Here is a 26,883-nt window from a genome sequence, read left to right as displayed (position 1 = left end):
TGTACAGACTCTACCCACATTTCCCAAAGCTATTTCCATCCCCTCCTAACCATCCTACTTCTTTCTATAACCATTCCACCTCTGGGTAACTACTTGCATGTAGCCGAACCACTGAATTCTTGTATTTTCCACATTACCACTGAACACACAGAGAATAAAAGTGTAAGGCAGAGGACAGAAAAGTTCTCTTTCTCTATGAACTCCATCCTGATTCTTTAAAACAATGGACTCATGAGTAACTGTCTGTTTTTATAAGAAATCAAAGCTGAAGAAAATTAGCAGAAAAACCTAAGATCCTAAAGGAACATATAAAGCATACATGCCTGTGTCGTTGAGTCTGACAGAGTACATAATACCAAATTAGAGACCAATATACTTTAAAACACCCATCTCCAGTAATTTTTTTTTTCCTGAGGACACTGAAATCATTAAAAAAAAACTTAAGTCTGTAACTACACCTTGTGCACTGATGACTGTCTGGGCTCACTGTCTGTCTTAATTTAATCCCCAATACAAGATTGTATGGTTCTTTGTCCTACACTAAGGTCCTCATTCTTGATCGCCCTTCTCTCTCTGTTCTTATGTAGCCAACCTGATGACACCAGATGGAAGTGGGAAATGGATGAGGCACCGAGTCAGAGTCACAGAGTGAGGGGACGAGAGTCATCTCTCAGCAATTTCAGGGAAGTCACAACAAACTTCACTTTTGAGACTACAAAATTCCATTTCTTTTTTGGAACACCATTATTAAGTTATTGAACTTTAAAATGAATAAATTTATCTCATTTCCATGCATATTTTTTAGATGTTAATCCTTAATAATTATTCCATTGAAAGCATGACAGAACGATAAAATCTAAACAGCTTCTCATAATAGTTCTTAAATCTCTTAAGTAGAGGTGCTGTGTGAAGATCTAGGTAAAGTCAACAAAATGTCTATGCACTTCCCACAACCATTAGTTGGATCTAATTGAGTAAAGAATAGTTGTTATAATGTGTTAATACAATATGCTATCACATACTCATAGTTTATTAGGAAATCCTGTTTTTTATAGGAGTTGTTTGTTTTAACCAACTAACAAAATCCATTAAATTTAGACAATTGAATGTAAGAAATGATGAATCTATAATAGTTACAAGTTATATATAGTTACTATCTCAGTCTTGCTTCACATAATAAAAAAGAAAGGCAGGAAGGGGATTTAGAAAATAAAATTACAAAAAAAAGACATGGCATTTCAAGAAATTGTGAGTAAACATTTGTTCATTCCAGAGTTTAAAGAAAAGGGAAACTGTCAGTCACCCCACTGGGAAAAGGAACACCACAATATTCAGGAAGGAAGATGTTAAAAATATGAAGCAAGGCTTTCGATGCCAAGAAGGCTTTGAATGACCTTAATTTGCTGGGGTTAAATTTTGCAATTGTCTAGTGCTCTCCTTTTCTGATTTTCGCAGGACCTAGTGCATGGCTCTTTCATCGTTGTACATAGATGGTGAGCTACCAAAGTAATAAAAACAAGGGACAACTTAGAAAAAGGAGAAATTAAATAATCTTTATTGCTTTTGTTTGTGATTTTCTTTATGTATTTTGTGGAGAAGTTACAGCCGAGAGCATCTTAGAAAATGTCCTGACCTTGGTGGGGGCTTTTCTACTGAAAACCTCACCCACCCAATTCATACTTGTTTTTTTCTCTCCAGTCTTTACTCCCTCAGAGTAACCTCCATGAATTACAGCTGGAAACTTGGAGAAATTTTTTAAAAAGATAAACACTCCTCCAACTACTTCATTTTGTATTTAACTGGTTAGGTATGAATATTTGTGTAATATTCTCCTGGATTTTAATGACATCTGCTTAGTTTTAAATGTGCGCACTCTGTGATACCATTGTTTTTTTTTTTCCTCCCCCTCAAACGGGGCTCTTCTTTGAGGCCCTGGTGCCATCTGCTGGACATAAATAAAATTAAAGCCTGGGAAACCATTGTTGAGCATGAAAAGTCCAACCAAGTCCGTAGCCCCAGTTCCCTAAAATTTAACCTTCGTAAAAACACGCATTCTTGTTTTCATTTTTCCTCAGGAAAATAGTTTCAACCCTGCGTTTCAACCAGAAAATAAAGCGAAAAGTTCTCTGGGGGATATTTGCCATAGCGAATAGAATTTACAAGTACGTTCAACATTCAAACAAGACATGCACTGAGTATTATGGGAACACATGATGAAGAAGGCTCAGCGGGGGCACCTGGGTGGCTCAGTGGGTTACAGCCTCTGCCTTCAGCTCAGGTCACGGTCCCAGAGTCCTGGGATCGAGCCCCACACGGGGCTGTCTGCTCAGCAGGGAGCCTGCTTCCCCCCCCCCCTCTCTCTCTCTGCCTGCCTCTCTGCCTACTTGTGATCTCTGTCTGTCAAATAAAGAAATAAAATCTTTAAAAAAAAAAAAAAAAAAGAAGGCTCAGCAGCCTGCTTTCGAAATACTAGTGGTGCCATGGACTGATAGGTGGGAAGAAAGAAATGTTATGAAATAAAAGGGCTGCAATAGAATAATTCCATCCTTCAAACATGTGAAAATTGATGAAAAGATATGCTCACTCTTAAAATAACAAAGAGAATAATAGTTCTGGGATTTTAGACAACTGCTTACTTCCTCAGTCAAGAAAATTAAAACTAAAATATCTTATTCAGACCAGAACCCAGATCAACCAGTGCTCTTTCCATGACTTCCCCTTTCTGCACAGTGATTTCTTACTGATTATTTTACAGATGACAAAGTGAAGGTAAAAATATTAATAAAAATATTGGCCTACAGTATGTCATAAAGATAATATCCAAAAGAGGATGTGGTGTATGTGTGTGTCTATACATATATGTATACAATATATATATGCCAGATAGATAGATAGATATGATGGAATATTACACAGCCATAAAAAGAAGGAAATCCTGCCATCGGTGACAACATGGATAGAATTGGAAGGTATTATGCTAAGTGAAATAAGTCAGACAAAGAAAGACAGATAACACAAAATGTCATTTATATGTGAAATTAAAAAAAAAAAAAAAAAAGCTGAGTTCAAAAATGCAGAGAACCATTGGTGGTTGCCAGAGGTGGAGGGAGGGAGAGTTGGGAGAAACGGCTGAAGGCATCAAAAGATACAAGCTTCTATGGGTGCCTGGGTGGCTCAGGGGGTTAAGCTGCTGCCTTTGGCTCAGGTCATGATCAGGGTCCTGGGATCCAGTCCCACATCAGGCTCTCTGCTCAGCAGGGAGCCTGCTTTCCCCTCTCTCTCTGCCTGCCTCTCTGCCTACTTGTCATCTCTCTCTGTCAAATAAACAAATAAACTCTTAAAAAAAAAAGATATAAATTTCTAATTATAAAATTAAAATGAATACGTTTTGGAGATGTACTATATATAGCATAATGATTATAGTTAATAATACTGTATTACATATTTGAAAGTTGCTGGGAGAATAGATCTTAAAGCTCTCATCATAAGAAAAAAATTGTAACTGTGTATGGTGATGGATATTAACAACTTATTGTGGTGATCATTTCACAATATACACATGTATTAAATCATTATGTTGTACACCTGTAATTAATACAGTTTTTATGTTGATTATATCTCAATTAACAATAATAATATCTAAGATATAAAAAAATGAGAAAGAGTATTTCAAAATATTCTGCATTTTTTAACCATTCTCTTTTATTGTTGACTGGTTTGATGTATGTCCTTTTCTACTTGTTTATAATATCATATACTCAAGCTTAACAGAATGCTTGGCATGTGCACAATAGGTTTGTGATAAATGAATGAATGAATTCATTCTAGATTTGTTTTGTTTTCTTAGTCTGTTGAGAAGGGAAATACTAAGTTAAACTGACAAGTTGCTAAAGGAAAGAGAGGACTGATGCATAGAAATGGAATGAATTAAATTTTATAGGCTAAGAAAAAATTCAGAACTTGCTCTTATTTTTCTCAGATACACATTGAAATACCTATGGATACTTTAGCTATACTTAAATGAACATAAAAAGATTAACACTGCCCAAAAGACTTGATCAAACTTAAAGATATTCCATACTTTTCTCTCTTTAAAACAAATAAGTATTAATTTGGATAAGAAGAGACATTGAAAACCAGGAATAGAGGAAGGTAGAGAAAAAAACATTTTCCTCATCACAAAGGTTAACTATTTCCTGTGGTAGGCACTATTGTAATTGCAAACCAGCATTAATGTATTTAGTCCTCAAAACATCTCTAAGAAATAGATATTATCATTAATTCCATTTTAGAGAAGAGTACAGTGAGGCATGAAAGAAGAAATGAATAAAAGCTAGAAATGAAGAAAATTTGTCTGCACTATAGACAGTGGGGAAGGGCTTACACTCTTACTCACTACATTAATGTTTCTTGGAGTATGCTCCAGAGACCACTCAGGGAGTATCTGAGCCTCTACCAGGGAGTCTATGAAATCAAAGCAAATTCACCATATCATTTGAGACCCTGACTATCATGATAAAAACCTCAACTCCGTAAGTCAATCCTAGTTCAGGCTGAAGTTCAACTATACAGAAGTTACCAATAAGAGTAGAGAAAAATAACCTTGCAAAGACAGGTTGAATTAGATCATTTAAGGTTTCGAACACTAGGCTAAAGATGTATTTCCGCATGCTATAGAAAGTCAATTAAAATTTTGGAAATTAGAGGTGCCTAGGTGGCTCAGCCAGTTAAGGGTCTGCCTTCGGCTCAGGTCATGACCCCAGCATCCTGGGATGGAGCCCCGCATCAGGCTCCCTGCTCAGCAGGAAGCTTACTCCCCTTGTTTGTGTTTCCTCTCGCTGTGTCTCTCTCCATCAAATAAATAAATAAAATCTTTTTAAAAAAATAGATTTTGGGGGCACCTGGGTGGCTCAGTGGGTTAAAGCCTCTGCTTTCGGCTCAGGTCATGATCCCAGGGTCCTGGGATCGAGCCCCACATTGGGCTTTCTGCTCTGCAGGGAGCCTGCTTCCTCCTCTCTCTCTTTCTCTCTCTGCCTGCCTCTCTGCCTACTTGTGATCTCTGTCTGTCAAATAAATAAATAAAATCTTTAAAAAAAAAATAGATTTTGAAAATAAGGGGCACCCAGGTGGCTCAGTCAGTTAAGCCTCTGACTCTTGACTTGGGCTCACATCATGATCTCACGGTCCCCAGAAGGAGCCCTGAGACGGGACTCTGCGCTTAGCAGGGAGTCTGCTTGAGATTCTCTCTGCCCCTCCCTCCACACAGCCCCCATGCTCGAGCATACGCTCTCTCTAAAAATAATTAAATAAATCTTCTTTAAAAAAAGATTTTGAGGGCGCCTAGGTGGCTCAGTGGGTTAAGCCTCTGCCTTCGGCTCGGGTCATGATCTCAGGGTCCTGGGATCGAGTCCCACATCAGGCTCTCTGCTCAGTGGGGAGCCTGCTTCTCTCTCTCTCTCTCTCTGTCTGCCTCTCTGCCTACTTGTGATCTCTGTCAAATAAATAAAATCTTAAAAAAAAAAGATTTTGAGTATGAAATGGTGCTATGGAGTTTGAGAGAAATGTGTAAGTTGAATTAGAGACGCAAAAACCGAAGGTAGGGTAGAACTGAGAAACAAAAGATAACCAGTTGAATGAACCAAAAAATTACTGTAAGAAAGTAATGAATGTCCTACAAAAAATATTAAAGAAGCTTGGAAGAGAGATAAAAAGTCTAGGAAATTATTTTTTAAATGTTTTAATTATATGGAAAGTTATTACGTGGAAAATATAATTCACTTTCTGCCATTAATGCATGAGTCTTCTGATGGAGAAATGGATGTAAATTTCAGTCAAATAACTTGATTAAATTATAAAGTAACCTGTTGATCGATGAGGTGATTAAATATTGGACTGTACCATAAGCAGAAGGTCAACAACATCTCTCTGTGAAATACAGTAGATGTTATGCTTCATTTGCTTACCGGCTAGAGCAGATATCTATTGAGAGGCAGTATAATGAAAAGTGTGGTGAATCACAGCTCAGAAGTTCTGGCCTAATTATGCCATCTGTTAAGTTCCTCATCAGTAAAATAGTTACATTCTGAGTGTCTTTTTTTTTTTCATCTCCCATATGTTTTTTATAAGGACCATCTTGTACACAAAGGCATATGGTAAGTATAAAATACCGCTCAACAATAGACGCTTATGTTGATGCTGACAATGGCAATGACAACTCAAAAGCCCACCCTTTCCTATGATTTTGTGAAGATCTAGTATTTACTCTTCTTCTACTCACATATTTTATTCCAGAGTCTGGGAAAATAGTGGTGAGTAAACAGACGAGACCTCAAACTAACAGAAACACAAGTTTTTAATAAGAAGACTGAAGTTTACACTGGGAATCTGTTTGTTCCCAGATCTATTTGCACTAACAAATATAAGTACAGAAGTTATACGGAGTCCATTTGAGATGATATTTTCTTGATTTTTGTGGGGTGATTTTGTAAAAAAGTTTGACAAAGGAAGATAATTTCAAAATGGTAGAAGTTACAGAAGTTTGCAATTTGGTGATGGGTAGGTTCCAAAAGGTACAGTGTGCAGCCTGAATTTTCTCCAGACAAAAATCACAAAAGAATTCATTAAAAATAAACAAAATCAAATAAAGTTGGTAATTTAATCAAGTTTTGTGGTTTATTTTCTTAAAATGGATTCAAATACGTTAAAAGATAATCTCCTTTGAGAGGATTTCCTAGATTTGCATTCTATCCTATAATGAAAAGAGGTAAGGATATTGTATACACAGACATAAACAAAAATGCTGCTTTTATGTAAATACATATGCTATATATACATATCTTTGAATAGAGGGATTTATTTAGGTGAAATATGTTATAGGCTTTTGAAAAATGCCTTTATAATTTTTCTTAGCCGTAATGAAATACAGTAGAAAAAAGGATCATTTTACAAGAGCATTTTATTGTTGCCATCTTTCATCATATTTGTAGAGAAACAAGAGGTTAATCTTATGGCAATTCCAGGCTCTCATAAGCAATACTATTTGGGTTCTCAAAGCAGACGTAGCAATAGGTAAAATAGTATTACCACTATTTGACTGAATAAGCAGATCAACTGGCAATAAGATCAATAAAAAGATTTTAAAGCCTTTTCCCCAATACACACACTCACACACAGAACTGTTTCATGAAGTCATATAAACTTAAGTCATTTGAGATTGATCCCCTAACAACTACTTTGCAAAATAGGAAGGAGAAACTATGGACTTAAGTTGGTGACTCTGTGACCACAGTGTGATGGTAGATATATTTCCTATTACGAATACCGAAAAGGAAATTCACTCATTTCCTGCAGGAGCCAAAGACAGAAAGATAAAGTCACATATTTAACTCTCACTGTGATGTTAAAAGTATTTTGATAACTATGGACAATGTTTATACCAGCAGACATTGGGAAAATTATCTAAGCTTTGTTTGCATTTGAGAAAGCATCTTCAACTATACCTATTTGAAAGGTCTTCATAATAAAAATAAAGCTGATTTTTTAAATCTCTAAAAGTTCAAAGCTTTTCTTTGAAAAACCAACATTTACTGAAATTATTTTCTTCTACAGTTTTCACCTCCTCAAACATGTTTCTATTATACATAAGGAATTAACATGTCAAAATAAAATTCTCCAAGCTGAGAATTTAAAAATTTTAAAATTGATTTCACTGAAGACTGAAAATAGAGTTTGAAAGTGATATTCGGAATCTTCACCAAAAATTTGGTCATTTCTGACCCTCACTGCAAAAATGAAATAAAATACACTGGAATGTTCATTTAATAGGGAATTTACCACTTAATGACAGAAAAGAAACTGTCCAAAACAGATGAAACAATCAACCATAATTGTGAGCAGCTGCACACCTTCAGAAAACAAGCAAAAGTTCTTACAGAAAATGCAAAAAGAAGCATTTGTTCTTATTAAAGCCAAATGATTTCCCATGAGGAATAAAGCTCATAATAATTGGTCAAAACTGTATTGGCCAAGAGAAAACTAAATGAATTATGAAAAGAACATGGATATGACAGGGGGAAAAATTCAATAAAGCAGAGCTTAAATTTAATCTTTTAGATGTAAAGGGGCTTCTTCTGCCCAATGTTTAAAGTGGCACCTATGTCAAAGGTCTGAGAGGACCACCAAGTCATATGGATTATCAGATCACCAAGAAAGAGGAAGCATTAAGTTGTGATGGTTGAGGGATGAAATACCTAAATATATCTATCCTCTGTGGACCAAATGTCAGCTCCATGAGATCAAAATCATGGAATGTTCCCTCCATCAAGTCATTATATTTTTCCAATAATTTCTCTACAAGAGACATCTACAGTTTATCCCGCTGAACTTAGCAGACTCTCTCTGGACTAGCAGACATAAAAATGTGCTATGTCTTCTCTTGTTAACACCATAGAGGGATGCACCTTCAAAAACCGAATCCAGGAGAAGTGAAACCAAAGGTGATCTCAGCCATTTATGTAGGCCTGATTCAAGCTCATCCTTTCTTCCTCTACTTCATCCTCCAGTCAGCTGTCAAAGGAGGGTTCCAGGGGGCAGTTAATGCAAGGTAAGCATGGACACCTGGAAGCATACTCATCACTGAGAGATGCCCCTGGCCCAATACATCAGCCATTAGCATAAAAAATGACTCTATACCAAGCACTGAAATATTTCCCCCGTCCCACATCCCGAAAATCCAGCCCTCTCCTGAGCCTACTTCAGAAGGTCCTGAGCCTCAGCCAGATTCCTTTCTAAAGAAAGTTTTCTAAACAAAATTTGCACTTTCTCTCGTAGCTTCCTTGCTGTTAGGTAGCTACACTATTACTCAAATGGAAGTTATGATTCAGGTAGTACTTCACAAATGTAGAACATTTAAGTATCTTTCTTGAGAGTAATTTTCTTCCATTTTAAATTTAGTTTGTTGGGGTACTTGGTGGCTCAGTCGTTAAGCCTCTGTCTTTAGCTCACGTCATAATCCCAGGATCCTGGGATCGAGCCCCATATCAGACTCCCTGCTCAGCTGGAGCCCTGTTTCTCCCTCTCCTACTTTCCTTGCTTATGTTCCCTCTCTCCCTGTGTCTCTCTCTGTCAAATAAATAAAATCTTAAAAAAAAAAAAAAATTTAGTTTGTTGGGGCACCTGGGTGGCTCAGTCAGTTAAGTATCTGCCTTCAATTTAGGTCATGATCCCAGACTCCCGGGTCAAGTCCCAAGCTGGGCTCCCTGCTCAGTGAGGCGTCTGCCTCTTCCTCAGCCTGCTCATGCTATCTCCTTTTTCTCAAATAAATAAATAAAATCTTCAAATAAATAAGTAGATTTATTTTGACTCTTAAAATAATCCTGGAATTTTTCTCTTTTCGTTTTATTGCAGTTAGTTAAGTGAACATGTAGTTGTTTAGATTGAAGCTTGATAGAATTGTAATTCCTAAGATATCATTTTATGAATACAGATTATTTAAATGTGACTTATGAATAAATTGTCTACATTTTGTTCCCCTTGCAGATAGTGTAAATGTAACATTTGGGTTTTAGCTTTTAACAAATCCCCTATAACATGAGCTGTAGTGAGAATTTTACATGAGTAATTCAGCAAGCGGAGATACATGACACTCAAGGGTCATGTCTGTACTCCACAGGCTGTGTTTACTTTAATTATAAGACAACATGAAGTAGCTTGATATCTATATGAGTACATTTTAATTTATTTTTAAATATAAGTATCACTTGGTTTCTACCATTGCATCTAATCCTCTGGTATGCCCTGGGAATTATTAAATATGTGCATATATATAGCGGGCAGTCTTAGAGGGTTAACAATAAAAAGTAACCACTTCAAAGTTTCTAGTTAAAATTAAAGGTTAAAATTTTACATCACTATCTCTGAGAGCAGGTATCCAGCTTCCACTTTTCCTATACTGAATGACATCATTTCTTTCTTTCTTTCTTTCTTTCTTTCTTACTTTTTTATTTTTAAGATTTTATTTGACAGAGAGAGACAGTGAGAGAGGGAACACAAGCAGAGGGAGCAGGAAAGGGAGAAGCAGGCTTCCTGCTGAGCAGAGAGCCTGATGTGGGACTCCATGTGGGGCTCGATCCCAGGACCCTGGGATCATGACCTGAGTTGAAGGCAGAGGTTTAACGACTGAGCCACCCAGGTGCCCCAACATCATTTTTTTCTGACGAAACATCCCTTGTGGGCGAGGACCATCCTATAGCACAGTATCTTTGAACACAGTAGACCTGTAAACATTGTAAATAGATTAATAATATGATATGAACCTAACAGACATCTACACAACATTTATTTGTGTAGGATTTAGTGCTAAGTACTTTATGATAGCTAATTTAATCCTTATAACATTTCCTCTGAAATTGGTACTATTACTACCCTTTATTTAAATATAGGAAAGTGAGTCATGGGAAAGATAAGTAACTTAACCAAGACACACAGCTCTCAGATGGCAAAGATTCAAATCCGAATGACACAGTTCTTGAGTCAACCCACTTCAACACTATGCCCAGCTGCTTGGATGAAGAACAAAAGTGCCTAGTGATTGAAGGTCTTATCAGTAACTGTTGTTGTAAATGTTATTGCCATCAAAATTCTAATATGCTCCCAGCATTAGTTCTTTTTGATCCAGGTAATTTCTCTTACTGAAGCTCTAATATTTGGTTAATTGTTTATACATTTGACATAGAAATTTTCCAGTAATAGCAACTTGGCATTTGAAAAATAATGATATAAAATCTTCTATCTAATGTGGATGAGTTCATATAATGAAGGAGTTCATATAAGGAAGGAGTTTATATAATGTCCTTCTCCCCAACAGAAACATCCCATTTTCTGCTACATTCTTTAGAGGTATGATCAAATGGTTTGCCTTTTTAACAAAATCATTCCTCAGAAAAATCATCTGACTTTCAAATACGAACAAATATCTCAAAGTAAAACAAGGTCTCTGAGAAAGAGAGAAATTATCCTAAAAGAAAAAGAATATATAACATTTTGAAATCTAAAGACTCTTGGCATTTTCCCCACTACAAAATGCTAAGGTTATCACTGAGACATTATCAAATGCCTTCCTCCCTAAAAGGACAAGGCTGCCCACCTGGAACTGAGGAGAAGGCTCAGGTCTCTACAGAAACTGTTCATGACTGTAAGAAATCCAGCCAGTGTCTGGGTCATGGTTCACAAGACGGAAAGGCTCCTGCCTTTCCCCTTGGTACTGAGGCTCCCGCTTATCTCCAGTATGACAAATGACTTGTTAGTCTGTAAGTTCACACAGCGTTAACAACTGTTATATAATTCTGTCAGCACTTATAGTTAGGCTTTAATCAAGGTGACCAGGAAGGCTCCAGTCTGGAGATCAGACAGAGATCCTGTTTTGGGGAGAATTGGGAAGAGAATAGGAGTTTTCTCATCCACCATTCAAGTACCCTATGGTAGCCAGAAGCTGAATCAATGATTGATCTCTTTTGGAAACATAGCTGAATCAGTCCCTATTCCCAGAAAAAAAAAAAAAAAAAAAAAAAAAAAGATTTAGCAAATAGTTGTATAACGTAGTGATTCCATTAAAGATTAAGAATAGGGTCCATAATAATTATACGGAATGAAAAGATATTACACATCTTGCTTTTTGTTTAAAAATAAGTTCAATTAAAACAAAGTCAGAAGTCAAAGAGTAAGAGAATTTCACTACTATAATAATTGCTATCCCTGAAGTTAAAATAGACACATTTAGTCAAGACATTGAAAATAAAATAAAATGTAGATTCAGAAGACATCTTTCAATGAGATAATTCAGAAGCTAGAAAACAAAACTTTTCTTTTTTCTTTCTGTTTATTAATAAGAAAAGACCTTTGAATATCACGAAGTAGGGAGAAATGAAGCTGGGAGACACAAGAAGTCACCTTGCCAAATCATTTATGAGTCTTTAGACTCAAGGCAAATCTTAATAGGTAGGTAGATAGATAGATAGAATCTATCTATGATCTATTCTAAGAGAAAGGGTAGAAGTGGCTAATAAATAATGAATAAATGATGAAACTTAAAACTTATTACCTAGGGACGCCTGGGTGGCTCAGTCTGTTAACCATCTGCCTTTGGCTTAGGTCATGATCCCAGGGTCCTGGGATCAAGTCACATATTGGGCTCCCTGCTCAGCAGGGAGTCTGCTCTCCCTTTGCCGGCTGCTCCGCCTGCTTGTTCTCGCACTCTCTCTCTCTCCGCCCTCTCTGACAAATAGACAAAATCTTTAAAAAGAGAACTAGTATCTAATAAACACTCCAGATTTGTGAGCTAGTAATTCTTATAGCATATATACATATACATACATATATAAAGTTGGAGTCAGTATAGTACATGAGAAAGTAGATGGGCTTGGGAAACAGGAGGCCTTCTGTTTAGACCCGTTCTCTGCCACTTACTAGCTATAGGACATTGGCAAGTCCGTTAAACCCTTTGGGAATTAAGACAAGAGAGTAATACTTTAGAATAAAGAGCGATCTTTAGCTCAAAAGCTCTTTTCAAATTTAGTGTGGAAGACCGCCATAGCAGGGGTATAGATAAATTGTATAATGATTTCTAGAAAAGGTCCCTTCTTAATGAATTCTTAATTGTGTTTGTATAAAATGAGATAATGTGTTCAGTGAATGGTGATTTAACAAAGCTTTATTGCCCCAAAGTCATTTGACCCATTGACAAAATTTCTAATATTTATGACACCGTGTGGAACATTCAAAAGCATTCCAATGGAAGCTCTCACATCATCCATCAGGGACTTTGAAAACAGGCAGAGCTCTTTATGGTGACATCTGGTGAGTCCCATGATAACCTTTGATCTTTTTATCTGGGATGTATCCACTGCAGCAATCACAGGCTTCCGTGGCTCTCCAAGTTAACAACTTAGTCCATTTGGGAAAATGCAAATTTGGTATCTTTTCAAGTATGTTGTTAATTGAATGTTTTTATTATCTTGGAAGAGGAAGGGGAGGTTCTGCAATAGGGATAAATTACATTCTTCTCCTCTCTGGTTAATTCCCACAGAACTTCTGGAAAGTTCATTTTACTCCTTTACCTGTAAGATGGAAGGCAATGTGGTAAAGTGAGAAAAGCGGCAAACTTGAAATCAGGAGTGAGATGAAGCAACAATCATATATCGAGTGTCCACAATGTGCCAGACACAAGCATCCTATAAATTTAAATACTGTGTACTCAGTACTATATGTAGTATGTAAAGATATGTCTGTGTGTGTTTGTATACACACAGTGTGTGCTGTGTATAATTTATTTCAATAATGATATTCCAATCTGCCTTCAAATTTCAACTTCATTGCTTACCAGGTGGAGTGGGGCAAATTACTTAATTACTCTGGCTTTTAATTTCTTATTAAATGAGTTATAATATCTCCTTCACAAGTGTTCTGAGGATTAAATGGGATAAAGTATGAAAAGGTATTTAGCAAGCTGCCTAGACCACAATAGGCACTCAATGCAGTCATCATATTTATTTATTTATTTATTTTTTAATTTTTTTTTTTTAAGATTTTATTTATTTGACACAGAGAGAGAGAGATCACAAGCAGGCAGAGAGAGAGAGGAGGAAGCAGGCTCCCTGCTGAGCAGAGAGCCCGATGCAGGACTTGATCCCAGAACCCTGAGATCATGACCTGAGCCGAAGGCAGAGGCTTTAACCCACTGAGCCACCCAGGCGCCCCGCAGTCATCATATTTATTAAGCAAATGCTTAGCACTTAACATAAGCCTAGACGTATTTGCAATATTTTACAAATACTAACTTTTAAAATCTTCATAACTATCCTTAGGCCGCCTATTATTGTTATATCTCTTTTACTGATAAAGAAACTGAGAACCTGAGAGGTTAAATGACTTGCTCAATATCATACAGTTAGTAGAGATAGCATTAAAATTAAAGCCCAGGCAATTTCTTTCTAGAGTTTCTGTATCTAACCATCAAGCTCTCCTGTCAGGGTTGACTTCCAACTATCTAGCAATATGTTTCTTTTAAAGTTTTCCTTTAGACGTTTTACAATAAAGTAATATGAATCCAGCTTTTAAAAGTTATGCCAAGATGATTACAAACTGTATTATCAAATTATATAGACATATTTCAAATAACCAACTGCTCAAGAAAAAGATTAACAATATACAGGAAGCTGGCGATACACAATTAGGATAATTCAAGGAGGCTTAAGTGAAAAACCCTTTTACAAAAGTGCAAGCTGGCCATAGGGAAACCATAGGACAGAGGACAGTATCTCAGGTTAGAAACAGTGATGAGTAGATCAGAAAGGACAAAAGGAAGGAATCTTACTGAAACCCAGAAGGAGCAAATTGTGTAGGGAGGCCCCCCATGATAAAATGATTGGGTCAAAAGAGGTAGTCAATCCAGAGTGACCAGGAAGAAGTCAGGGGAGGGGACACTCTGGCCTCAAATGTCCCTTCTGAGGGCTCCTACCCGGCCCCTCACGGGCCCTCACAGACAACTAGAAGTCAAAGAAGTCTGTGGATGTAGTCTATACAAATCAACCTCCTAGGGCAAGCCAAGGGAGAAGGCCAGCTGAGGTAATTTTCAAGATTTCTAAAATATTAATATTAACTAATATTAATGCTAATGCATTTTATGTGCCCTAACTTAATATTTTTTATCTTCTCAAATATCTTCTTAAAATTTATAATAGGTTCCTGTCTTCTTAAATAAGGTACATACTACATAAATACAATTTTGTACTAACACTAAAATAGCAGGACCTTCAGGAATAACAAGCCCGTGTAACCACTGGCCCTACACTAGTGTTCCCAACATTTTGTAAACTGTTTCATGCTCCCAAAGTAAAACCTACACCATGCTCTGGTCCAACTGAGAGTCTATAATTTGCTGGCAACCTCAATATAGCACAGTGGAACTCACCTCAGCATTAGAATCAGACAGATCATTTTGAATTTCAGCTTCTGTTGTTAATATAGTTCTGATCTTGAACTGATGGGGCTATTGGAAGAGATGATTTATATAAAGATTGACAGAAGAAATAGTGCCTGGCACATCATAGGCACACAATTTATAGTTAAAATTATGAGTTATGGGCCAAATGACATGGGCAGCTTTTTAAAGTTCTTGAACCAAGGTGTTACAATTTCAATAGCTTGAGCCTAGGTGATGGTTGTTTGGTGCTATGGACTGAACCACACCTTCGCACTCCCATTCATATGTGGAAAGTCTAACTAATAGTGTCTCAAAATGTGACAGGATTTGGAGATAGGAGACTTAAAAAGGTAATTAAGGTAAAATGAGGTCATTTGGGTGGACCCTAATCCAACGTGAGTCCTTATCAGAAGAGCAGTTTAGTGGGTAGACACGTACAGACAGAAGACCACTTAAGGGTTCCAGGAGAAGATGCCATCTAGACCCTCGACCGTGGAGGAGATCTCAGAAGAAATTAATCCTACCAGAATCCTGATTTCAGCCTTCTGGCTTACCAAATTGTGAGAAAATAAATTTGAGTTGTTTAAACTACCCAATCTGTGGTACTTTGCTTTAATAATCTAACGCACAAAGCTTCCTAAAATGCAGAGCAAGGGGATTTCTGAATATCAGTGCTTGTGGTCAAGTAAATGCAGGGCTCAGGGCCCTGAAAACTTAGAGGACCAGAAGCACCACCTGATGTTACATGAGTGGTGAAAGAAATTCTTAGAACATTCACCTTCATCTTTGGGTTTTTCTTTCTTCCCTGCACATCCTGGTCATCTGCCCAGGAAGCAGCAGCACCCGCACTGCCTCCAGGAACATTGACTTTTTTAAGAAAAAAAGAGATTTCCAAACTAGGCTTTTACATTTTAAAAGGAAAATCCCTGAGGTGAGCAGAGTATGGATTGTATGCCAAAGTAAAGACCAGAGAGAAAATAGCCTGAAAAGAACCTCTTGGAGGCCAGGGGAAGGAGGATGAGATCTTCAGAGAGAGAGGGAGATGCCTTGGAAAGTGCCAGTAGAGTATCTGAGATGGCCAGCCAAGAGACCATGTGGGAACCAAACCAATGCCCTAGACTACTCCTGGCATGCACAGCTCTTCACCCACAAGGGGGATCAGCCATAGAAGCCATCTGTGGATCGTCCCACAGAAGGGAGTCAGCCTGTGCTGTATAACTTTGCTGGGCCCCATTTGAACCAACCCCTGGGAGCATAACCTCCCTGCTAATCGCCAAAAAGAAGTGGTTCATGACAGCCCACACATCCTACAGAATGATGGTGCTGGTACCTAACTGGGTGGAAGAACTGGGCAGAGTCATGCATATGTTACTCACTCTTTGGCAAACTCTTCAAATTTAGAGAAATTGCTGCTGAAAGACAATTACTTTCATTTTTCAGATGAAAATAAATAGTTTTCACTAATATGAGAATAAATAGGAGAAAAATGTTATTAATCCTGAATTATGTGCTGGAAGTATATTATGCTCCTACTGGCAACCTTACAAAGTAGGGGTTTATCTGTCTCTTACGCAGGAGAAACTACTGCTCACAAAAATTAAGTGTCTTGCCCAAGGTTAGAAAATCAGCTAATGACAATAGTGAAAACAGTCAAATATTGAGTTCTTTACTCTATGCCAAGTAGTTTGAAATGGTTTGCCTTCTCTTACTTGTAACACATGCCATTCTTAGAAGGTATTATCAACATTATTATCATTCCCAAGGTACACAGGGGAAAACTGAAGTGGGAAAAATTAAATGACCTACCCAAGGTCACACATCTAGTAAGTGATATGATTGAAGTATGAACCAAGGCTATTTGACTTGGGGCCTGTGTCCTTAGCCACATTCTCTACACCCTCATCTTGATAAAGAAAGCTCTCAGTCATCAGAAATAACATTTAGGTGTATTAGGCATTATAGGAACATCTAAGATATATTTTGTAATTACGCAGAGGTAAAGCATTCTTTTCTGTCATATCATCTTGGTGACCCATAACATTTTATAGTTCAATAAAGAGATGATCTTACAAAATCTATCCACGTGTAACAATGCCAAGTAGATTTCAAATATTTTTGTGTATTGTGCTGAAAGCATAAACTAAAACTACATAAAGCATCCAATGTCTTTATACTTTCCAATGATATTATTAATTTGATTTTAGGTAATGACTGCTCCCATAATTATCTACCAAATCTTTAAAATTTCCAGGAATTTTTTTTTTTTTTTACTATCTTCTCAAAACTTTAGCTGGTACCAAGGGGGCTGTGTGTGTGTGTATGTGTGCTTGTGTGCATATGATTTCTAGCCTAAATCATTTTTTTAAATTTAACCTTCTTCTTGGGTTGTTTTCAATGAAAAATGGAGAAAGAAATCTGGTTATTTTTCTCTTTATAAAAATTCTCTACATATTTGAACAGAGTTGTTCTAGTGTAGCCCTCCCTTTGGGAGGCAAGCACCAGTCTAGAGATACATTGCAGTTCTAGGATTACTGAACTGGGAAGGCAGCAAGATGAATGAATGGTAAGAGATTTAGATCCAAAAAAAAAAAAAAAAGTATAATCAGAAAAATAAGATGATCATAAAAATATTTAATTTTTGATACTGGATTCTACTTCACTGTGTTATAAAAATATAATGATCTTAACTTTTTGTCACTCAGTGTATCTCTCCATCTGTAAAAAGGGAATAAAATACTTGACTCTATGATCTGTATATAATATTTTACATACAAAGTTAAGAGGAAAATTTTCTTGCACTCCAGTAAAAAATGGTTAACTTTAGAGCCAGAGATACCAAATTGTCTGTTTCAACATGAACATCTTCTGTGTTGCTGTCCACCTCCCACTGGCAGTTGACCTCGCCTTCTTTCCCTACTCTCTACTGTGATGGCCCCAATCCCTTTCTTCTCTGGATAAGCCTTATTCTTTGTGTCCCTGCCCCCTGATGGGTGGGCCCTGCTCCTCTCCTGTGGAGGTATCACCTTGCTCTGTATCAGCCCTAACTCTTCATTCACTAACCTAAATTCCTAGCACTTGCTCCTGCCCAGCTTCTCTCTCTCTCAGTTTAGTTGGCAGGTACAAGAGCAAAGTCTCTGGCAGCCAAACAAACATAAGAAAGCCTGTCCTGTGGCTAAAGAAGATGCACACATAGTTTATCAGATTAATATTTCATGCTACAGAATTCATGTTAATGGGCAGTGTGCTAATTAACCATCAAAAGTAAACAGTTTATATATTATTCTTCTAAGATTTTGAACAATTAACCACAAGCATGAATAAGCAAATGGGTCCTAGAGACATAAATAAGAAGACAAATCATTCCAACTGTATATTGAGTCTCAACCAATCTTCATTCAATATCATCTTCCCAACAAAACTAACTAAAGAAGTTCAATATTTTTATGGTTCTTTTTCAGATGAGGAAATTGTGGTGTAGAGAAAATAAGAAACTTACCTGAGGCCACTGAGCTGGTAAGTGATAGAGCTGGTAGTCAAGCTTCATCTTTGGATACCCAAAGCTTGATCTGTTCATGACTGTGCTGTAAATCTCCAAGATTTATCAGTCCATGGTGTTGGGGTGGGGGATGTAGATCTTCTGTATCTCTCCAAAGGCCTCAGGAACACTTTAGAATTTTTTCCTCAAGATGTAGGTCCTTACATATCACCATTCATGGATAGCACATAATTGGGCCCACAGTGGCATGTGGCTTTTTGTGGTTAAGTTTACTATAAGATGTACCTATGGTAAGAAACAGCAACCATATTTGAGAAAAGTTCAGTGTGGTAAATCCAGTTCCAGAAAATCTCTCTTCCTATGAGAAACAAACAATATTAAGCTTCCTGGAAGATTTTTGCTATAGAAATTAAGCCTTTGGAAAATTAAAACTTTGCTTTTGAATTACGTATAGTGTATAATGTATATACTTTATTTTGAGTAAAATAAATGTCAAAGCTAAGCATAATTCTTTCCAAAGATTAAAAAAAAAAAAGATTTTTAGCTTTGACACCAGATAAATCAAAGTTATAGAAGATTCCTAAAAATCCGGAGGAGTCAAGATGGCGGAGAAGTAGCAGGCTGAGACGACATCGGGTAGCAGGAGATCAGCTAGATAGCTTATCTAACCATTGTGAACACCTATAAATCCAACGGGAAATCGAAGAGAAGAAGAGCAACAATCCCAGAAACAGAAAATCGATCACTTTCTGAAAGGTAGGACCTGCGGAGAAGGGAATCCAAAGCGACGGGAAGATAGACCCCGGGGGGAGGGGCCGGCACCCGGCAAGCGGCGGAGCGACGGAGCACAAAATTGGGACTTTTAAAAGTCGGCTCCACTGGGAGACATCGCTCCAGAGGCTAAACTGGGGGGAAACCCAGGTGGGGTCAGCATAACCCCAGGACCCGCGGGGTCACAGAAGGACTGGGGGTGTCTGAGTGCCGCAGAGCTCGCAGGTATTAGAGCGGGGAAGCCGGCTATAGCGACAAAGCCGAGGAGTGAGCTCTAAGCCCGGGGTTACCTTGTGCCGGTCGCAGGCTGGGTGGGCTCGGAGCGCGGCCGGAGGCCACGGAGACAAAAGCGACCCGGCGCTTTTCTCCAGCTCCAACAATTGACTGCTTTCCTCGAGGCGCGACCGCAAGCCAGGGAGGCGGGGCTATTGGGCACTTTGCTCTGAGAGCGCACTGAGGAGCGGAACCCCAAGCTCTCGGCTCCTCCAGGCCGGAGACTGGGAGGCCGCCATCTTCATTCCCGTCCTCTGGAACTCTACGGAAAGCGCTCAGGGAACAAAAGCTCCTGAAAGCGAACCCGAGCGGATTACTTAGCCCGGCCCCTGGCAAGGGCGGTGCAATTCCGCCTGCGGCAAAGACACTTGAGAATCACTACAACAGGCCCCTCCCCCAGAAGATCAACAAGAAACCATCCAAAACCAACTTCAGTCACCAAGAACAGCGGAATTCCACAGCAGGAGAAAGCAAATCCTACCTGGACAAAATGACAAGGCGGAAAAACTCACCTCAAAAAAAAGAACAAGAGGCCGTACCGAAGGCTGGAGACCTAATCAATACAGACATAGGTAGCATGACAGATCTAGAGTTCAGAATGACAATTCTCAAGGTTCTAGCCGGGCTCGAAAAAGGCATAGAAGATATTAGAGAAACCCTCTCCGGAGAGATAAAAGCCCTTTCTGGAGAAATAAAAGAACTAAAATCTAACCAAGTTGAAGTCAAAAAAGCTATTCATGAGGTGCAATCAAAAATGGAAGCTCTCACTGCCAGGATAAATGAGGCAGAAGAAAGAATTAGTGACATAGAAGACCAAATGACAGAGAATAAAGAAGCTGAGCAAAAGAGAGACAAACAACTACTGGAACACGAGGAGAGGATTCGAGAGATAAGTGACACCATAAGACGACACAACATTAGAATAATTGGGATTCCAGAAGAAGAAGAAAGAGAGAGGGGAGCAGAAGGTATATTGGAGACAATTATTGGAGAGAATTTCCCTAATATGGCAAAGGGAACAAACATCAAAATCCAGGAGATGCTAAGAACGCCCCTCAAAATCAATAAAAATAGGTCCACACCTCGTCACCTGATAGTAAAATTTACAAGTCTTAGCGACAAAGAGAAAATCCTGAAAGCAGCCCGGGAAAAGAAGTCTGTAACATACAAGGGTAAAAACATTAGATTGGCAGCGGACCTATCCACAGAGACCTGGCAGGCCAGAAAGAACTGGCATGATATATTCAGAGCACTAAACGAGAAAAACATGCAGCCAAGAATACTATATCCGGCTAGGCTATCATTGAAAATAGAAGGAGAGATAAAGAGCTTCCAGGACAAACAAAAGCTGAAACAATTTGCAAACACCAAACCAGCTCTACAGGAAATATTGAAAGGGGTCCTCTAAGCAAAGAGAGACCCTAAAAGTAGTAGATCAGAAAGAAACAGAAACAATATACAGTAACAATCATCTTACAGGCAATACAATGGCACTAAATTCATATCTCTCAATAGTTACCCTGAATGTTAATGGGCTAAATGCCCCAATCAAAAGACACAGGGTATCAGAATGGATAAAAAAACAAAACCCATCCATATGCTGCCTACAAGAAACTCATTTTAGACCCGAAGACACCTCCAGATTTAAAGTGAGGGGGTGGAAAACAATGTACCATGCTAATGGACATCAGAAGAAAGCTGGGGTGGCAATCCTTATATCAGATCAATTAGATTTTAAGCCAAAGACTATAATAAGAGATGAGGAAGGACACTATATCATACTCAAAGGGTCTGTCCAACAAGAAGATCTAACAATCTTAAATATCTATGCCCCTAACATGGGAGCAGCCAACTATATAAACCAATTAATAACAAAATCAAAGAAATACATCGACAGTAATACAATAATAGCAGGGGACCTTAACACTCCCCTCACTGAAATGGACAGATCATCTAAGCAAAAGATCAACAAGGAAATAAAGGCCTTAAATGACACACTGGACCAGATGGACATCACAGATATATTCAGAACATTCCATCCCAAAGCAACAGAATATACATTCTTCTCTAGTGCACATGGAACATTCTCCAGAATAGACCACATCCTGGGTCATAAATCAGGTCTCAATCGGTACCAAAAGATCGAGATCATTCCCTGCATATTTTCAGACCACAATGCTCTGAAGCTCGAACTCAATCACAAGAGGAAATTTGGAAAGAACGCAAATACATGGAGACTAAACAGCATCCTTCTAAAAAATGAATGGGTCAACCAGGAAATTAAAGAAGAATTGAAAAAATTCATGGAAACAAATGATAATGAAAACACAACAGTTCAAAATCTGTGGGACACAACAAAGGCAGTCCTGAGAGGAAAATATATAGCAGTGCAAGCCTTTCTCAAGAAACAAGAAAGGTCTCAAATACACAACCTAACCCTACACCTAAAGGAGCTGGAGAGAGAACAACAAAGAAAGCCTAAACCCAGCAGGAGAAGAGAAATCATAAAGATCAGAGCAGAAATCAATGAAATAGAAACTAAAAAAACAATAGAACAAATCAACAAAACTAGGAGCTGGTTCTTTGAAAGAATTAATAAGATTGATAAGCCCCTGGCCAGACTTATCAAAAAGAAAAGAGAAAGGACGCAAATAAATAAAATCATGAATGAAAGAGGAGAGATCACAACCAACACCAAAGAAATACAAACAATTATAAGAACATACTACGAGCAACTCTATGGCAACAAATTTGACAACCTGGAAGAAATGGATACATTTCTAGAGATGTATAAACTACCACAACTGAACCAGGAAGAAATAGATAACCTGAACAGACCCATAACCAGTAAGGAGATTGAAACAGTCATCAAAAATCTCCAAACAAACAAAAGTCCAGGACCAGACGGCATCCCAGGGGAATTCTACCAAACATTTAAAGAAGAATTAATTCCTATTCTCCTGAAACTGTTCCAAAAAATAGAAATGGAAGGAAAACTTCCAAACTCATTCTATGAGGCCAGCATCACCTTGATCCCAAAACCAGACAAGGATCCCACCAAAAAAGAGAATTACAGACCAATATCCTTGATGAACACAGATGCGAAAATTCTCACCAAAATACTGGCCAATAGGATCCAACAGTACATTAAAAGGATTATTCACCACGACCAAGTGGGATTTATTCCAGGGCTGCAAGGTTGGTTCAACATCCGCAAATCCATCAATGTGATACAATACATTAATAAAAGAAAGAGTAAGAACCATATGATACTCTCAATAGATGCTGAAAAAGCGTTTGACAAAGTGCAGCATCCCTTCCTGATTAAAACTCTTCAAAGTGTAGGGATAGAAGGCACATACCTCAACATTATCAAAGCCATCTATGAAAAACCCACCGCAAATATCATTCTCAATGGAGAAAAACTGAAAGCTTTTCCGCTAAGGTCAGGAACACGGCAGGGATGTCCGTTATCACCACTGCTGTTCAATATAGTACTAGAAGTCCTAGCCTCAGCAATCAGACAACAAAAAGAAATTAAAGGCATCCAAATCGGCAAAGAAGAAGTCAAACTATCACTCTTTGCAGATGATATGATACTATATGTGGAAAACCCAAAAGGCTCCACTCCAAAACTGCTAGAACTTATACAGGAATTCAGTAAAGTGTCAGGATATAAAGTCAATGCACAGAAATCAGTCGCATTTCTTTACACTAACAACAAGACAGAAGAAAGAGAAATTGAGGAGTCAGTCCCATTTACAATCGTACCCAAAACCATAAGATACCTAGGAATAAATCTAACCAAAGAGGCAAAGAATCTATACTCAGAAAACTATAAAGTACTCATGAAAGAAATTGAGGAAGACACAAAGAAATGGAAAAATATTCCATGCTCATGGATTGGAAGAACAAATATTGTGAAAATGTCTATTTTACCTAAAGCAATCTACACATTTAATGCAATCCCTATCAAAATCCCATCCATTTTTTTTAAAGAAATAGAACAAATAATCCTAAAATTTATATGGAACCAGAAAAGACCTCGAATAGCCAAAGGAATATTGAAAAAGAAAGCCAAAGTCGGTGGTATCACAATTCCAGACTTCAAGCTCTATTACAAAGCTGTCATCATCAAGACAGTATGGTACTGGCACAAAAACAGACATATAGACCAATGGAACAGAATAGAGAGCCCAGAAATAGACCCTCAACTCTATGGTCAACTAATCTTCGACAAAGCAGGAAAGAATATCCAATGGAAAAAAGACAGCCTCTTCAACAAATGGTGCTGGGAAAATTGGACAGCCACATGCAGAAAAATGAAATTGGACTATTTCCTTACACCACACACGAAAATAGACTCAAAGTGGATGAAGGACCTCAATGTGCGAAAGGAATCTATCAAAATCCTTGAGGACAATGCAGGCAGCAACCTCTTTGACCTCCACCGCAGCAACTTCTTCCTAGGAACATCGCCAAAGGCAACAGAAGCAAGGGCAAAAATGAACTATTGGGATTTCATCAAGATCAAAAGCTTTTGCACAGCAAAGGAAACAGTTAACAAAACCAAAAGACAACTGACAGAATGGGAGAAGATATTTGCAAACGACATATCAGATAAAGGGCTCGTATCCAAAATCTATAAAGAGCTTATCAAACTCAATACCCAAAGAACAAATAATCCAGTCAAGAAATGGGCAGAGGACATGAACAGACATTTCTGCAAGGAAGACATCCAGATGGCCAACAGACACATGAAAAAATGCTCCACATCACTCGGCATCAGGGAAATACAAATCAAAACCACAATGAGATACCACCTCACACCAGTCAGAATGGCTAAAATTAACAAGTCAAGAAATGACAGATGCTGGCGAGGATGCGGAGAGAGGGGAACCCTCCTACACTGTTGGTGGGAATGCAAGCTGGTGCAACCACTCTGGAAAACAGTGTGGAGGTTCCTCAAAAAACTGAAAATAGAGCTACCCTACGACCCAGCAATTGCACTCCTGGGTATATATCCTAAAGATACAAACGTGGTGCTCCGAAGGGGCACGTGCACCCGAATGTTTATAGCAGCAATGTCCACAATAGCCAAACTGTGGAAAGCGCCTAGATGTCCATCAACAGATGAATGGATAAAGAAGAGTGGTATATATACACAATGGAATACTATGCAGCCATCAAAAGACATGAAATCTTGCCATTTGCGACAACGTGGATGGAACTAGAGGGTATCATGCTTAGCGAAATAAGTCAATCGGAGAAATATAACTATCATATGATCTCTTTGATATGAGGAAGGGGAGATGCAAGGTGGGGGGGTTTGGGGGGAGGTAGGAAAAGAAAAAATGAAAAGATGGGATTGGGAGGGAGACAAACCATAAAAGACTCAATCTCAAGAAACAGACTGAGGGTTGCGGGGGGGAAGGGGGATGGGAGAGGGTGGTGGGGAAATGGACATTGGGGAGGGTATGTGCTATGATGAGTGCTGTGAAATGTGTAAACCAGACGATTCACAGACCTGTACCCCTGGGGATAAAAATATATTATATGTTTATTAAAATAAAAAAATTTAAAAAAAAAAAAAAGGAATAAGGTTGAGAATCCAGAAATAAACCTATTTTGTTAGGTTCAACAATTAAAAAAAAAAAAAAAGATTCCTAAAAATCCTTTTTTGAGGTCATGCCCTATTGATTTCATAATCAAATTATGGACACACTAATTTTCCACATCTGTAATTCTATAAAGCCAGATTTCCAGGAAGACCCCCAAATTCCTGGAAAATAGTATTTCAAACTCCAGAAACTTCTCTCAGAATGACAAAAGATAAGTGATAACTTTCTTAGTCTTAGAATCTTCTTCAGCTTTAGGGCTGAACCGTGCTGGGTAGGGCTGGTTTCTGACCAGGCCCTAGGACCGCAAGGATCCTTTCAGCTGACTGGTCACCATAGAACTCTACTATAGTAATGATACTGTACTATATTAGAATGAGTGTTATTTTCCTGAGCGAAACAAGGTTTTCTTTTCTTTTTGAAAAAGATCCACATTATGAATTCTATACCTGTTTTAGTAAAATTATGCTTGATTGTGTAACACAAATGAAGAGTTACACTGAATTCAAGAATTTTCGAGATTGACAGGCTTTGTAAAAGTCACAACTTGATCACAGAATACACTTTAGAAATGTGAAAGAAAATGAACATAAATGGCACTTGGTCTTTGGAAACACAAGGCAAAAGATTAAAATTTACAGGTGATTAGGTGATCTCTTTTCTTTGCTGACTCCAAATAATTATATTATTTATTGTTCATTGGCTGTCCAGTCTATTGTTATATCCCACACTCATTTCTTCACCCCTTTCTATTCTGTTGTATCTCCTGGGCAGATAGCCCAGAGATTTTGAAGAAAGCAAAAGAGATAAATAAGCGGCAATATGCAGAGATTCTAAGTGAATTTTACCAGGGACATTCTTTCAAATGGAGTTCTTGAACCTTTTGCTACAACTCAGTGAGGACTGGCTCCTAGGGATGCTGAACAGCCTCAGATAGTCTGACACTTAAGAGCAACCAAAGCCTTGAGGACAGCCATTCCGACCAAAAGACAGTGTTTTGCTCTTAGAAACAATGTTCTGTGTTTAGCCTGTCATCATTAAACTTTATGTTCAAAAAAACATAAATATGAGAACATATGCAAGCTTTTATAAAACAGCAGTGAAAGTCTACATTGATATTTTTTCTTAAAATGCTTTAGATTTATAAATCAAGATCAAATTTGTGGGGCTAAGCCAATGAATATTGGAAAATCCTTTACTTTTTTTCTTATTTATTTTTATTATGGAACCATAATTGACATGCAATGCTGTATTCGTTTCAGGTGTACATGTAGGGACTCAATGAGTCTCTCTATTACTCAGTGTTCACCATGATAGAAATAGTAACCATCTGTTACTGAATGCTTCCATTCAACTCTATTGCAATACTATTGACTATATTTCCTAGGTTGTACATTTCATCTCCATGACTTATTTATTTTATACCTGGTAGTTTGTACCTCTCAATCCCTTTCACCTACCCTATTTCATCCACACCCCCCCCCCCAGCTCCCTTCTGGCAACCACCAGTTTGTTTTCTATATTTAAGAGTCAGGGTTTTTTTGTTTTTATTTTTTAAATTCCACATATAAGCGAAATTATATGGTATTTGTCTTTATCTGTCTTAACTTTTTTCATTTAGCATAATACCCTCTAGCTCCATCCATGTTATCACAAATAGCAAAATTTCATTCTTTTTTAAGGTTGAGTAATATTCCATTGTGTGTGTGCATGTGTGTATTTTATATATATACATATAATTATATACC

Source organism: Martes martes (genome assembly GCF_963455335.1).
Source record: "Martes martes genome assembly, chromosome: 2".
Lineage (NCBI taxonomy): Eukaryota > Metazoa > Chordata > Mammalia > Carnivora > Mustelidae > Martes > Martes martes.
This window is presented reverse-complemented; position numbering follows the sequence as displayed.